Here is a 12,500-nt window from a genome sequence, read left to right on the forward strand (position 1 = left end):
AAAAGTCCAAGTCCAAAATGCTCATGACGGTGCGGTCTGGACTCTAATTATTTTCATACGTAATTTTCAAATGATGTATTTCAATATCCGTTAGTAAGTAAAACACGTGGTAAATTTGCCAAGTGTCCGAATTGCATTGAACATAAACGAAGGCGGACGCTCGCACCGTCGGACCAGCTGGAGACCAGCGTTCGGCGAGGTGCGAGCGTTCGCCTTTTTTTTTGCAAATTTTTTTTTTCAAAGTGTTTTTGTTTTCTACTAACACTTTTTTATTTTCACCGTGAAAAGTCCAAGTCCAAAATGCTCATGACGGTGCGGTCTGGACTCTAATTATTTTCATACGTAATTTTCAAATGATGTATTTCAATATCCGTTAGTAAGTAAAACACGTGGTAAATTTGCCAAGTGTCCGAATTGCATTGAACATAAACGAAGGCGGACGCTCGCACCGTCGGACCAGCTGGAGACCAGCGTTCGGCGAGGTGCGGGCGTTCGCCTTTTTTTTTGCAAATTTTTTTTTTCAAAGTGTTTTTGTTTTCTACTAACACTTTTTTATTTTCACCGTGAAAAGTCCAAGTCCAAAATGCTCATGACGGTGCGGTCTGGACTCTAATTATTTTCATACGTAATTTTCAAATGATGTATTTCAATATCCGTTAGTAAGTAAAACACGTGGTAAATTTGCCAAGTGTCCGAATTGCATTGAACATAAACGAAGGCGGACGCTCGCACCGTCGGACCAGCTGGAGACCAGCGTTCGGCGAGGTGCGGGCGTTCGCCTTTTTTTTTGCAAATTTTTTTTTTCAACACTTTTGTGTTTTCATCGTGAAGCTTGAAAGCTAGCTTTAAAGCTAGCTTATAAAGCTAAGCAAGCCAAAAGCCAAAAGGAAAAAGCTCAAAGCTCAAAGCTTAGAAATAATTTAGAAATAATAACTAATAATAATAATAAATGGCGTAAGTATAGCCCGTGAGCTCGCCAATATATGACAGTAAATTTTTTTACGGTCTGGACTCTAATTATTTTCAAATGATGTATTTCAATATCCGTTAGTAAGTAAAACACGTGGTAAATTTGCCAAGTGTCCGAATTGCATTGAACATAAACGAAGGTGGACGCTCGCACCGTCGGACCAGCTGGAGACCAGCGTTCGGCGAGGTGCGGGCGTTCGCCTTTTTTTTTGCAAATTTTTGTTTTTCAAAGTGTTTTTGTTTTCATCGTGAAAAGTCGAAAAACCAAAACGCTCATGACGGTACGGTCTGGACTCTAATTATTTTCAAATGATGTATTTCAATATCCGTTAGTAAGTAAAACACGTGGTAAATTTGCCAAGTGTCCGAATTGCATTGAACATAAACGAAGGCGGACGCTCGCACCGTCGGACCAGCTGGAGACCAGCTGATATAAATAATAACTAATAATAATAAATGGCGTAAGTATAGCCCGTGAGCTCGCCAATATATGACAGTAAAATTTTTTACGGTCTGGACTCTAATTATTTACATAAATAATTTACAAATTAAAAAACTATTATTTGAAAAAAATTATGTTTCGTTATAAAAAAAAATATATTTATATTTTTACATTATAATTTTAAATTGTTTCTATTCACTCATATCGAATACACACTTACCCTGTCCTTAAACCTACCCTCACACCCATATACAATCACACACATATTCACATACCTACCAAAACCACACTCCACTTTTTTACACACGCATCCTCACACACAAAAAAAAACTCGCACACATGCACTTCTATAATTGATATTTAACTGAACTGGATTTTTATAATTGTATTTATGTGAAAAACTGATTTGGCTTTATTTTATGTTTTTTTTATTATGTTGTGTATATTTCTTTGTATTGCTGTTGTTTTTCTTAATAAACAAAATAAAATAAATAAATAAATAAAATGTATTTCAATATCCGTTAGTAAGTAAAACACGTGGTAAATTTGCCAAGTGTCCGAATTGCATTGAACATAAGCGAAGGTGGACGCTCGCACCGTCGGACCAGCTGGAGACCAGCTGATATAAATAATAACTAATAATAATAAATGGCGTAAGTATAGCCCGTGAGCTCGCCAATATATGACAGTAAAATTTTTATTGTCTTTGAATTTCCTAGAGTTTTAACCATCGAAAAAAAAGAAGATTGCAAATAAAATCAACAGACAATGGAAATTTTATGTTTTTATTACAAAAAATAAAAATGCATATTTCTCTATGTATTTTTCTGTTATAAACAATCTATTAAAATAATACACATCAAATTTCCATTGTCTGTTGATTTTATTTGCAATCTTCTTTTTTTTCGATGGTTAAAACTCTAGGAAATTCAAAGACAATAAAAATTTTACTGCCATATATTGGCGAGCTCACACGCTATACATAGCCCTAATAAATAAATGAATAATTCATAAACTAAATAATAATAAACATGGAAATAATTTATACCCTCTCGCCGAGTTTTAATGCGAGAACGAGGCCCCCTCCCGGCGAGACGTCTCGCGGCGGTCGCGAGCGCGCTCCGCGTGAAACTTAAATTTTTCGTTTATCGAATATTTCCACCGAGCGACGATCCGAAATGCACCCCCGCCGATTTTTATTTCGTTCCTCCTTCCGATTCAAAAGTGAACGTGAAATTAAAAAAAAAAAAAAAAAACTTAGAAATAATTTATACCCTCTCGCCGAGTTTTAATGCGAGAACGAGGCCCCCTCCCGGCGAGACGTCTCGCGGCGGTCGCGAGCGCGCTCCGCGTGAAACTTAAATTTTTCGTTTATCGAATATTTCCACCGAGCGACGATCCGAAATGCACCCCCGCCGATTTTTATTTCGTTCCTCCTTCCGATTCAAAAGTGAATGTGAAATTAAAAAAAAAAAAAAAACAAAAAAACTTAGAAATATTTTATACCCTCTCGCCGAGTTTTAATGCGAGAACGAGGCCCCCTCCCGGCGAGACGTCTCGCGGCGGTCGCGAGCGCGCTCCGCGTGAAACTTAAATTTTTCGTTTACTTCACTGAGCGACGATCCGAAATGCACCCCCGCCGATTTTTATTTCGTTCCTCCTTCCGATTCGAAAGTGAATGTGAAATTTAAAAAAAAAAAAAAAACAAAAAAACTTAGAAATAATTTATACCCTCTCGCCGAGTTTTAATGCGAGAACGAGGCCCCCTCCCGGCGAGACGTCTCGCGGCGGTCGCGAGCGCGCTCCGCGTGAAACTTAAATTTTTCGTTTACTTCACTGAGCGACGATCCGAAATGCACCCCCGCCGATTTTTATTTCGTTCCTCCTTCCGATTCGAAAGTGAATGTGAAATTAAAAAAAAAAAAAAAAACAAAAAAACTTAGAAATATTTTATACCCTCTCGCCGAGTTTTAATGCGAGAACGAGGCCCCCTCCCGGCGAGACGTCTCGCGGCGGTCGCGAGCGCGCTCCGCGTGAAACTTAAATTTTTCGTTTACTTCACTGAGCGACGATCCGAAATGCACCCCCGCCGATTTTTATTTCGTTCCTCCTTCCGATTCGAAAGTGAATGTGAAATTTAAAAAAAAAAAAAAAACAAAAAAACTTAGAAATAATTTATACCCTCTCGCCGAGTTTTAATGCGAGAACGAGGCCCCCTCCCGGCGAGACGTCTCGCGGCGGTCGCGAGCGCGCTCCGCGTGAAACTTAAATTTTTCGTTTATCGAATATTTCCACCGAGCGACGATCCGAAATGCACCCCCGCCGATTTTTATTTCGTTCCTCCTTCCGATTCGAAAGTGAATGTGAAATTAAAAAAAAAAAAAAAAAATTAAAACTTAGAAATAATTTATACCCTCTCGCCGAGTTTTAATGCGAGAACGAGGCCCCCTCCCGGCGAGACGTCTCGCGGCGGTCGCGAGCGCGCTCCGCGTGAAACTTAAATTTTTCGCTTACTTCACTGAGCGATGATCCGAAATGCACCCCCGCCGATTTTTATTTCGTTCCTCCTTCCGATTCAAGAGTGAATGTGAAATTAAAAAAAAAAAAAAAAACAAAAAAACTTAGAAATAATTTATACCCTCTCGCCGAGTTTTAATGCGAGAACGAGGCCCCCTCCCGGCGAGACGTCTCGCGGCGGTCGCCAGCGCGCTCCGCGTGAAACTTAAATTTTTCGTTTATCGAATATTTCCACCGAGCGACGATCCGAAATGCACCCCCGCCGATTTTTATTTCGTTCCTCCTTCCGATTCGAAAGTGAATGTGAAATTAAAAAAAAAAAAAAAAACAAAAAAACTTAGAAATATTTTATACCCTCTCGCCGAGTTTTAATGCGAGAACGAGGCCCCCTCCCGGCGAGACGTCTCGCGGCGGTCGCGAGCGCGCTCCGCGTGAAACTTAAATTTTTCGCTTACTTCACTGAGCGATGATCCGAAATGCACCCCCGCCGATTTTTATTTCGTTCCTCCTTCCGATTCAAGAGTGAATGTGAAATTAAAAAAAAAAAAAAAAAATTAAAACTTAGAAATAATTTATACCCTCTCGCCGAGTTTTAATGCGAGAACGAGGCCCCCTCCCGGCGAGACGTCTCGCGGCGGTCGCGAGCGCGCTCCGCGTGAAACTTAAATTTTTCGTTTATCGAATATTTCCACCGAGCGACGATCCGAAATGCACCCCCGCCGATTTTTATTTCGTTCCTCCTTCCGATTCGAAAGTGAATGTGAAATTAAAAAAAAAAAAAAAAAAAACTTAGAAATAATTTATACCCTCTCGCCGAGTTTTAATGCGAGAACGAGGCCCCCTCCCGGCGAGACATCTCGCGGCGGTCGCGAGCGCGCTCCGCGTGAAACTTAAATTTTTCGTTTATCGAATATTTCCACCGAGCGACGATCCGAAATGCACCCCCGCCGATTTTTATTTCGTTCCTCCTTCCGATTCGAAAGTGAATGTGAAATTAAAAAAAAAAAAAAAACAAAAAAACTTAGAAATATTTTATACCCTCTCGCCGAGTTTTAATGCGAGAACGAGACCCCCTCCCGGCGAGACGTCTCGCGGCGGTCGCGAGCGCGCTCCGCGTGAAACTTAAATTTTTCGTTTATCGAATATTTCCACCGAGCGACGATCCGAAATGCACCCCCGCCGATTTTTATTTCGTTCCTCCTTCCGATTCGAAAGTGAATGTGAAATTAAAAAAAAAAAAAAAAAAAAAAACTTAGAAATAATTTATACCCTCTCGCCGAGTTTTAATGCGAGAACGAGGCCCCCTCCCGGCGAGACGTCTCGCGGCGGTCGCGAGCGCGCTCCGCGTGAAACTTAAATTTTTCGTTTACTTCACTGAGCGACGATCCGAAATGCACCCCCGCCGATTTTTATTTCGTTCCTCCTTCCGATTCGAAAGTGAATGTGAAATTAAAAAAAAAAAAAAAAACAAAAAAACTTAGAAATATTTTATACCCTCTCGCCGAGTTTTAATGCGAGAACGAGGCCCCCTCCCGGCGAGACGTCTCGCGGCGGTCGCGAGCGCGCTCCGCGTGAAACTTAAATTTTTCGTTTATCGAATATTTCCACCGAGCGACGATCCGAAATGCACCCCCGCCGATTTTTATTTCGTTCCTCCTTCCGATTCGAAAGTGAATGTGAAATTAAAAAAAAAAAAAAAAACAAAAAAACTTAGAAATATTTTATACCCTCTCGCCGAGTTTTAATGCGAGAACGAGGCCCCCTCCCGGCGAGACGTCTCGCGGCGGTCGCGAGCGCGCTCCGCGTGAAACTTAAATTTTTCGTTTATCGAATATTTCCACCGAGCGACGATCCGAAATGCACCCCCGCCGATTTTTATTTCGTTCCTCCTTCCGATTCAAAAGTGAATGTGAAATTAAAAAAAAAAAAAAAAACAAAAAAACTTAGAAATATTTTATACCCTCTCGCCGAGTTTTAATGCGAGAACGAGGCCCCCTCCCGGCGAGACGTCTCGCGGCGGTCGCGAGCGCGCTCCGCGTGAAACTTAAATTTTTCGTTTATCGAATATTTCCACCGAGCGACGATCCGAAATGCACCCCCGCCGATTTTTATTTCGTCCCTCCTTCCGATCCAAATGTGAATGTGAAATAAAAAAAAAAATAAAAAATAAAAAATAAAAAAAAAAAACAAAAATATTTCCTACCCAAATTATAAGTCTAATTTTTCAATCATAATCTCTTTCCATATTCGTCTTCTCAAACGAAAAAAGAAAAGAAAAAATAAAATCATCTCGCAGAATTTGCCAAGTCCCGACCGTACCGCGCGTTTTACCCATCGGCTCATTTACGTTTCGCCTGAAACGCGCGTAGGCTCCCCGCATGGCTGGCGGCCCGGCGTGCGAGACGCCGACACCCGTCGCCGTACGTATATTATGCGCGTCTCTCATGGCGTTAGCTAAAATACATTTTTCACCGCGTTCGCACATTGCGGCGGCCGATATGCCGCGCCGGCTTTACATTTGCGAAAATCAACGTCGTGTGGCCGTTCAGCTCCTTTGTGCGGCTGAGCGAGCATTGCACTTCGCCCGTGTTACAAACTCTGGAGTTCCGCGCAAGCAGAGAACACCGTGAACAAAAACGAGAACGGTCGTAGGATTCTAATCCACGTCCCCACTATTGCCGCGCCGAAGGCGTGCGCTCTCGTACGTTAATATTTGACGAAAGGGAATTAAATTTTTGGCCAAAGAGAAGATCCATGTGGTCCGTCTCGTCAGGTCCAGCGTTCACTTGTTAAAAAGTGAATTTAAAAGTAAAACGAACAGACTCGTGAATCGCGAGAGTGCAAACTCGAGCGAGCGAGAATGTGAGTTATATAGGTGCGAACATAAAGAGCGTGTCGCGGCGGGTGACTCCGTCGCGCCTCAGACGCCCTTCGTATCCTGGAGCGATATAGAAATGAACAGCTCCCTGGTTGATCCTGCCAGTAATCATATGCTTGTCTCAAAGACTAAGCCATGCAAGTCTCAGTAAAAGCCGAATTAAGGTGAAACCGCGAATGGCTCAATATATCAGTTTTGGTTCCTTAGATCGTACATAGTTACTTGGATAACTGTGGCAATTCTAGAGCTAATACATGCAAACGAGGTCCTGACCGGCAACGGGAGGGATGCTTTTATTAGATCAAAAACCAATCGGCGGCGGGGTTCGCGCCCCGTCCGTCGCCATTCGAGATGATTCTAGATAACTTTGTGCTGATCGCACGGTCTAGCACCGGCGACGCATCTTTCAAATGTCTGCCTTATCAACTGTCGATGGTAGTTTATGCGACTACCATGGTTGTCACGGGTAACGGGGAATCAGGGTTCGATTCCGGAGAGGGAGCCTGAGAAACGGCTACCACATCCACGGAAGGCAGCAGGCGCGCAAATTACCCACTCCCGGCACGGGGAGGTAGTGACGAAAAATAACGATACGGGACTCGTCCGAGGCCTCGTGATCGGAATGATTACACTTTAAATCCTTTAACGAGGATCCATTGGAGGGCAAGTCTGGTGCCAGCAGCCGCGGTAATTCCAGCTCCAATAGCATATACTAAAGTTGTTGCGGTTAAAAAGCTCGTAGTTGAAATTGTGTCCTGCGGTGTCGGTCTACCGAATGCGGTACGACAGGCACGTCTGCGGGGCTTCTCGCCGGTGCGTCCACCGCCAGTGTGTTGCGGTCGTCCTCGCGGGCGGCCGCGCGCCGAGGCGGGCCGTCGCGGCTGTTTACTTTGAACAAATTAGAGTGCTCAAAGCGGGCTAACACTTGCCTGAATATTGTACGCATGGAATAATAGAATAGGACCTCGGTTCTGTTTTGTTGGCTTTCTGATACCAGAGGTAATGATTAATAGGGACAACTGGGGGCATTCGTATTGCGACGTTAGAGGTGAAATTCTTGGATCGTCGCAAGACGGACTAAAGCGAAAGCATTTGCCAAAGGTGTTTTCATTAATCAAGAACGAAAGTTAGAGGTTCGAAGGCGATTAGATACCGCTGTAGTTCTAACCATAAATGATGCCAGCCAGCGATCCGCCGAAGTTTCATAATTTTAACCCGGTGGGCAGCTCCCGGGAAACCAAAGCTTTCGGGCTCCGGGGGGAGTATGGTTGCAAAGCTGAAACTTAAAGGAATTGACGGAAGGGCACCACCAGGAGTGGAGCCTGCGGCTTAATTCGACTCAACACGGGAAAACTCACCAGGCCCGGACACTGGAAGGATTGACGGATTAACAGCTCTTTCTCGATTCGGTGGGTGGTGGTGCATGGCCGCTCTTAGTTGGTGGAGCGATTTGTCAGGTTAATTCCGGTAACGAACGTAACTCTAGCCTATTAAATAGACGTGCAACCGGTATCACAGGAGTCCGCGGGCGCGCATCTTGCGGCGTTCGCGTCGCGGAAGTGTGTTTCGCGGTCTTCACTACCGGCGTACAATGAAAATCTTCTTAGAGGGACCGGCGGTATATATAGCCGCACGAGATTGAGCAATAGCAGGTCTGTGATGCCCTTAGATGTCCTGGGCCGCACGCGCGCTACACTGAAGGGATCAGCGTGTCCTCCTTGGCCTAACGGCCCGGGTAACCCGATGAAACCCCTTCGTGATAGGGATTGGGGTTTGCAATTCTCCCCCATGAACGAGGAATTCCTAGTAAAAGCGAGTCACCAGCTCGCGTTGATTGCGTCCCTGCCCTTTGTACACACCGCCCGTCGCTACTACCGATGGATGATTTGGTGAGGTCTTCGGACTGGTGCGCGGAAGCTCGTCTCGGGCATCCGACGCGTCGGAAAGTTTGACCGAATTTGATCATTTAGAGGAAGTAAAAGTCGTAACAAGGTTTCCGTAGGTGAACCTGCGGAAGGATCATTTCCTGTGAAATATAATATAAAATGAATTTTCATTCTTTTATATAGTATAAATATATTTATACACACGCGCAGAGCGCAAAATAAGCAAACACTGCGGCGGAATTTCGCCCTAGGGCGCCGCCGCGAACCGCGGACTGCCGGTGTCGCGGGAGGCGGGTCTGTCGGCCCGATTCCCGCGTCCGGCTATATTCTGTGAAAAATGTAATTTTTTTTCCGATAGAGAAAAAAGAAAAAGAACGCAACCGATAAACAATATATATATATATATATATATATCATAAAACACTATTACCCTGAACGGCGGATCACTCGGCTCGTGGGTCGATGAAGAACGCAGCTAAATGCGCGTCAGAGTGTGAACTGCAGGACACATGAGCATCGACATTTCGAACGCACATTGCGGTCCGAGCAAGACTTAGTTTGTCGACGGACCACTCCTGTTTGAGGGTCGCGCACACAATGCGACCAGACTTCGCCGTCTTCTCTCTTCGGAGAGAAGATTCGGCGAGAGTGTTGCCGGTCTGTCGTCCGCCGGCGCGCGAGCGCCGGACGGACGTCCGGTTAAATTTGACTTGGCGCGCTCTCTCGGTCCCCCCGAGACGCTTTTCGAGCTAGCGACGACGCTGTGAAACCCGCCGCCGGTCCTCACGGGCCGGCGCGCGGGGGCGTTTCTTCGCGCTCTGCGTCGCGCGCGGGTACCGTGCGAAACCGGAGAGCGTTTACATTATTCATATATATGTATATTTATATATATATATATATATGAATTTTTTTTTTGTTGTCGACCTCAAATCAGGAGAGATCACCCGCCGAACTTAAGCATATCAGTAAGCGGAGGAAAAGAAACTAACGAGGATTCCCCGAGTAGCGGCGAGCGAAACGGGAAGAGCCCAGCGCTGAATCCTGCGGCCCAGGCGGGCCGCCGGGAAATGTAGCGTTAGGGAGGAGAGTAATATATACACGCGCGGTCATTAGTCACGGCTGCCTGTCCAAGTTCATCTTGAACGGGGCCCGCTTACCCGCAGAGGGTGCCAGGCCCGTGGTGACGGTAGCCGGCCGCGACGGTCTCTCTCCCCAGAGTCGGGTTGCTTGAGAGTGCAGCCCTAAGTGGGTGGTAAACTCCATCTAAGGCTAAATACTACCACGAGACCGATAGCGAACAAGTACCGTGAGGGAAAGTTGAAAAGAACTTTGAAGAGAGAGTTAAAGAGTACGTGAAACCGTTCAGGGGTAAACCTGTGGAACTCAAACGAGCGAACGGAGAGATTCATCGTGTCTTCCGTCGGAGCCCGCGTCCCGGCGCACACCTCCGCCCTTCGGCACTCGTTGTCGGGGCGGGGGGTGTCCGGGTGCGCAGCCGGGCTCCCGGAGCGCGTGCACTTCTCTCTCAGTATAACACCGCGACCCGTTGCGCCTCGGTCGAATGCGCCGTGCGGCTGTCCCGCCTCGCTCTGCGGGGCGGAGCCGCGGCGTCCACGGCCGGGGCGAGTTTTAAAGCGACGGTAGAGAACGAGGATCGCGTCCGCCCCTTCGGAGGGCGTCCGTCGCGTCACAGCGGCTTCCTTCTCGTGGCCCCCGGCGCCCAGTGCGTCGCGGGTGTCGCGTTTCGGATGTCCGTGGCTAGTGGCGCGCTCTCGGACGGGACGCGTCCCGGTCGGCGGTGGTTTTGTTTTGGGCACTCACAGGACCCGTCTTGAAACACGGACCAAGGAGTCTAGCATGTGCGCGAGTCATTGGGAACACTGATAAACCCAGAGGCGAAATGAAAGTGAAAGGTCGGCCTCGAGCCGGCCGCAGGGAAGATGCGCGGGCGTCGTCAGACGCCCCGCCGCATTCCCGAGGCGTTTCGAGAAAGCCCCCGTGCGATTATCGAGACGCACTGAGAGCGTACACGCTGGGACCCGAAAGATGGTGAACTATGCCTGGTCAGGTCGAAGTCAGGGGAAACCCTGATGGAGGACCGAAGCGATTCTGACGTGCAAATCGATCGTCCGAACTGGGTATAGGGGCGAAAGACTAATCGAACTATCTAATAGCTGGTTCCATCCGAAGTTTCCCTCAGGATAGCTGGCGCTCGAGAAACATGACGGAATTTATTCCGCCATTCTGACAGTCTCATCCGGTAAAGCGAATGATTAGAGGCATTGGGGCCGAAATGGCCTCAACCTATTCTCAAACTTTAAATGGGTGAGATCTCCTTCTTGCTCGAAGATGAAGTAGGAGCTCGGATGGGAGTGCCAAGTGGGCCAATTTTGGTAAGCAGAACTGGCGCTGTGGGATGAACCAAACGTCGAGTTAAGGCGCCCAATGAACGCTCATCGGAGACCATAAAAGGCGTTGGTCGCTCATGACAGCAGGACGGTGGCCATGGAAGTCGGAATCCGCTAAGGAGTGTGTAACAACTCACCTGCCGAAGCAACCAGCCCTGAAAATGGATGGCGCTGTAGCGTTCAGCCTATACTCGACCGTCGCAGGCAAGCGGGACGTTCGTGCGGTCTCGTGCCGTGCGATCGTTTTGAAGCCGCGACGAGTAGGATGGCCGCGGCGGTGTGCGCAGAAGGGTCTGGGCGTGAGCCCGCCTGGAGCCTCCGTCGGCGCAGATCTTGGTGGTAGTAGCAAATACTCAAGCGAGGTCCTTGAGGGCTGATGTGGAGAAGGGTTTCGCGTTAACAGCCGTTGCACGCGAGTTAGTCGATCCTAAGCCCTAGGAGAAATCCGATGTTGATGATGGTGTAAAGTTATATATATACATTATAATAATATCACACCCGTCGGGCGAAAGGGAATCCGGTTGCAGTTCCGGAACCCGGCTGCGGAACCGTCTTAAAAATCGTTCCCTCGCAAGAGAGTTCGTCGGGGTAACCCAAAGTGGCCTGAAGACGCCGACGGGAGATCCGGAGAGAGTTATCTTTTCTGCCTGAGCGTTCGAGCGCCCTGGAATCCCATAGCGGGGAGATAGGGCTCGGGACGCGAAGAGCATCGCCGATGCGGCGGTGTCCGGATCGGCCCCTCGGACCTTGAAAATTCAGGTGAGGGATACGCGGAGATGTCGCGCCGGCTCGTACCCATATCCGCAGCAGGTCTCCAAGGTGAAGAGCCTCTAGCCGATAGAATAATGTAGGTAAGGGAAGTCGGCAAGTTGGATCCGTAACTTCGGGATAAGGATTGGCTCTGAGGGCCGTGGCGTGTCGGGCCTGGTCGGGAAGAGGTCATCGGCCGAGACGTGGAAGCCGGGCGGGGTCTCCCCGCGCGGTGCCCTCTGGGTGCCTCGCGGGTGTGGATCTCCGTCACCCGGCGCCTCGCCTTGGCCACCCCTCGGATCTTCCTCGCTGTGTGGCACCGGCGTGTTCGCGCACGCCCGGTGACCTGTACGACCGCCGGACGACGGTCAACTCAGAACTGGCACGGACAAGGAGAATCCGACTGTCTAATTAAAACAAAGCATTGCGATGGCCCTCGCGGGTGTTGACGCAATGTGATTTCTGCCCAGTGCTCTGAATGTCAATGTGAAGAAATTCAATTAAGCGCGGGTAAACGGCGGGAGTAACTATGACTCTCTTAAGGTCTCGCCAAGGAGCTGGAGAGCGGTACCACCCGATGTTGTTTGTATGTTGTTCAACATCGTACTCGCTGTCGGCGGATTTCCCATCTCCGCCTTAGCGAGTAGAAC

At 47.7% G+C, this 12,500-nt stretch overlaps 2 non-coding genes and 1 pseudogene across 2 annotated transcripts; all 3 read left to right on the forward strand.

Annotated features, from left to right (window-relative positions):
- Positions 1-6,891: 6,891 nt before the first annotated feature.
- On the forward strand, positions 6,892-8,831 carry LOC148282127 (small subunit ribosomal RNA). The gene has a single exon (XR_015822171.1). It is a non-coding gene; the product is annotated as a small subunit ribosomal RNA (ribosomal RNA).
- A 288-nt stretch (positions 8,832-9,119) lies between these two features.
- On the forward strand, positions 9,120-9,281 carry LOC148282128 (5.8S ribosomal RNA). Its single transcript, XR_015822169.1, has one exon. It is a non-coding gene; the product is annotated as a 5.8S ribosomal RNA (ribosomal RNA).
- Positions 9,282-9,612: 331 nt separating this feature from the next.
- The window catches only part of LOC148282129 (large subunit ribosomal RNA), a 6,400-nt pseudogene continuing 3,512 nt past the window's right edge, over positions 9,613-12,500 (forward strand).

This window comes from Micrasema longulum, unplaced genomic scaffold (genome assembly GCF_059751315.1).
Source record: "Micrasema longulum isolate JH-2025_06_02 unplaced genomic scaffold, ASM5975131v1 h1tg000375l, whole genome shotgun sequence".
Lineage (NCBI taxonomy): Eukaryota > Metazoa > Arthropoda > Insecta > Trichoptera > Brachycentridae > Micrasema > Micrasema longulum.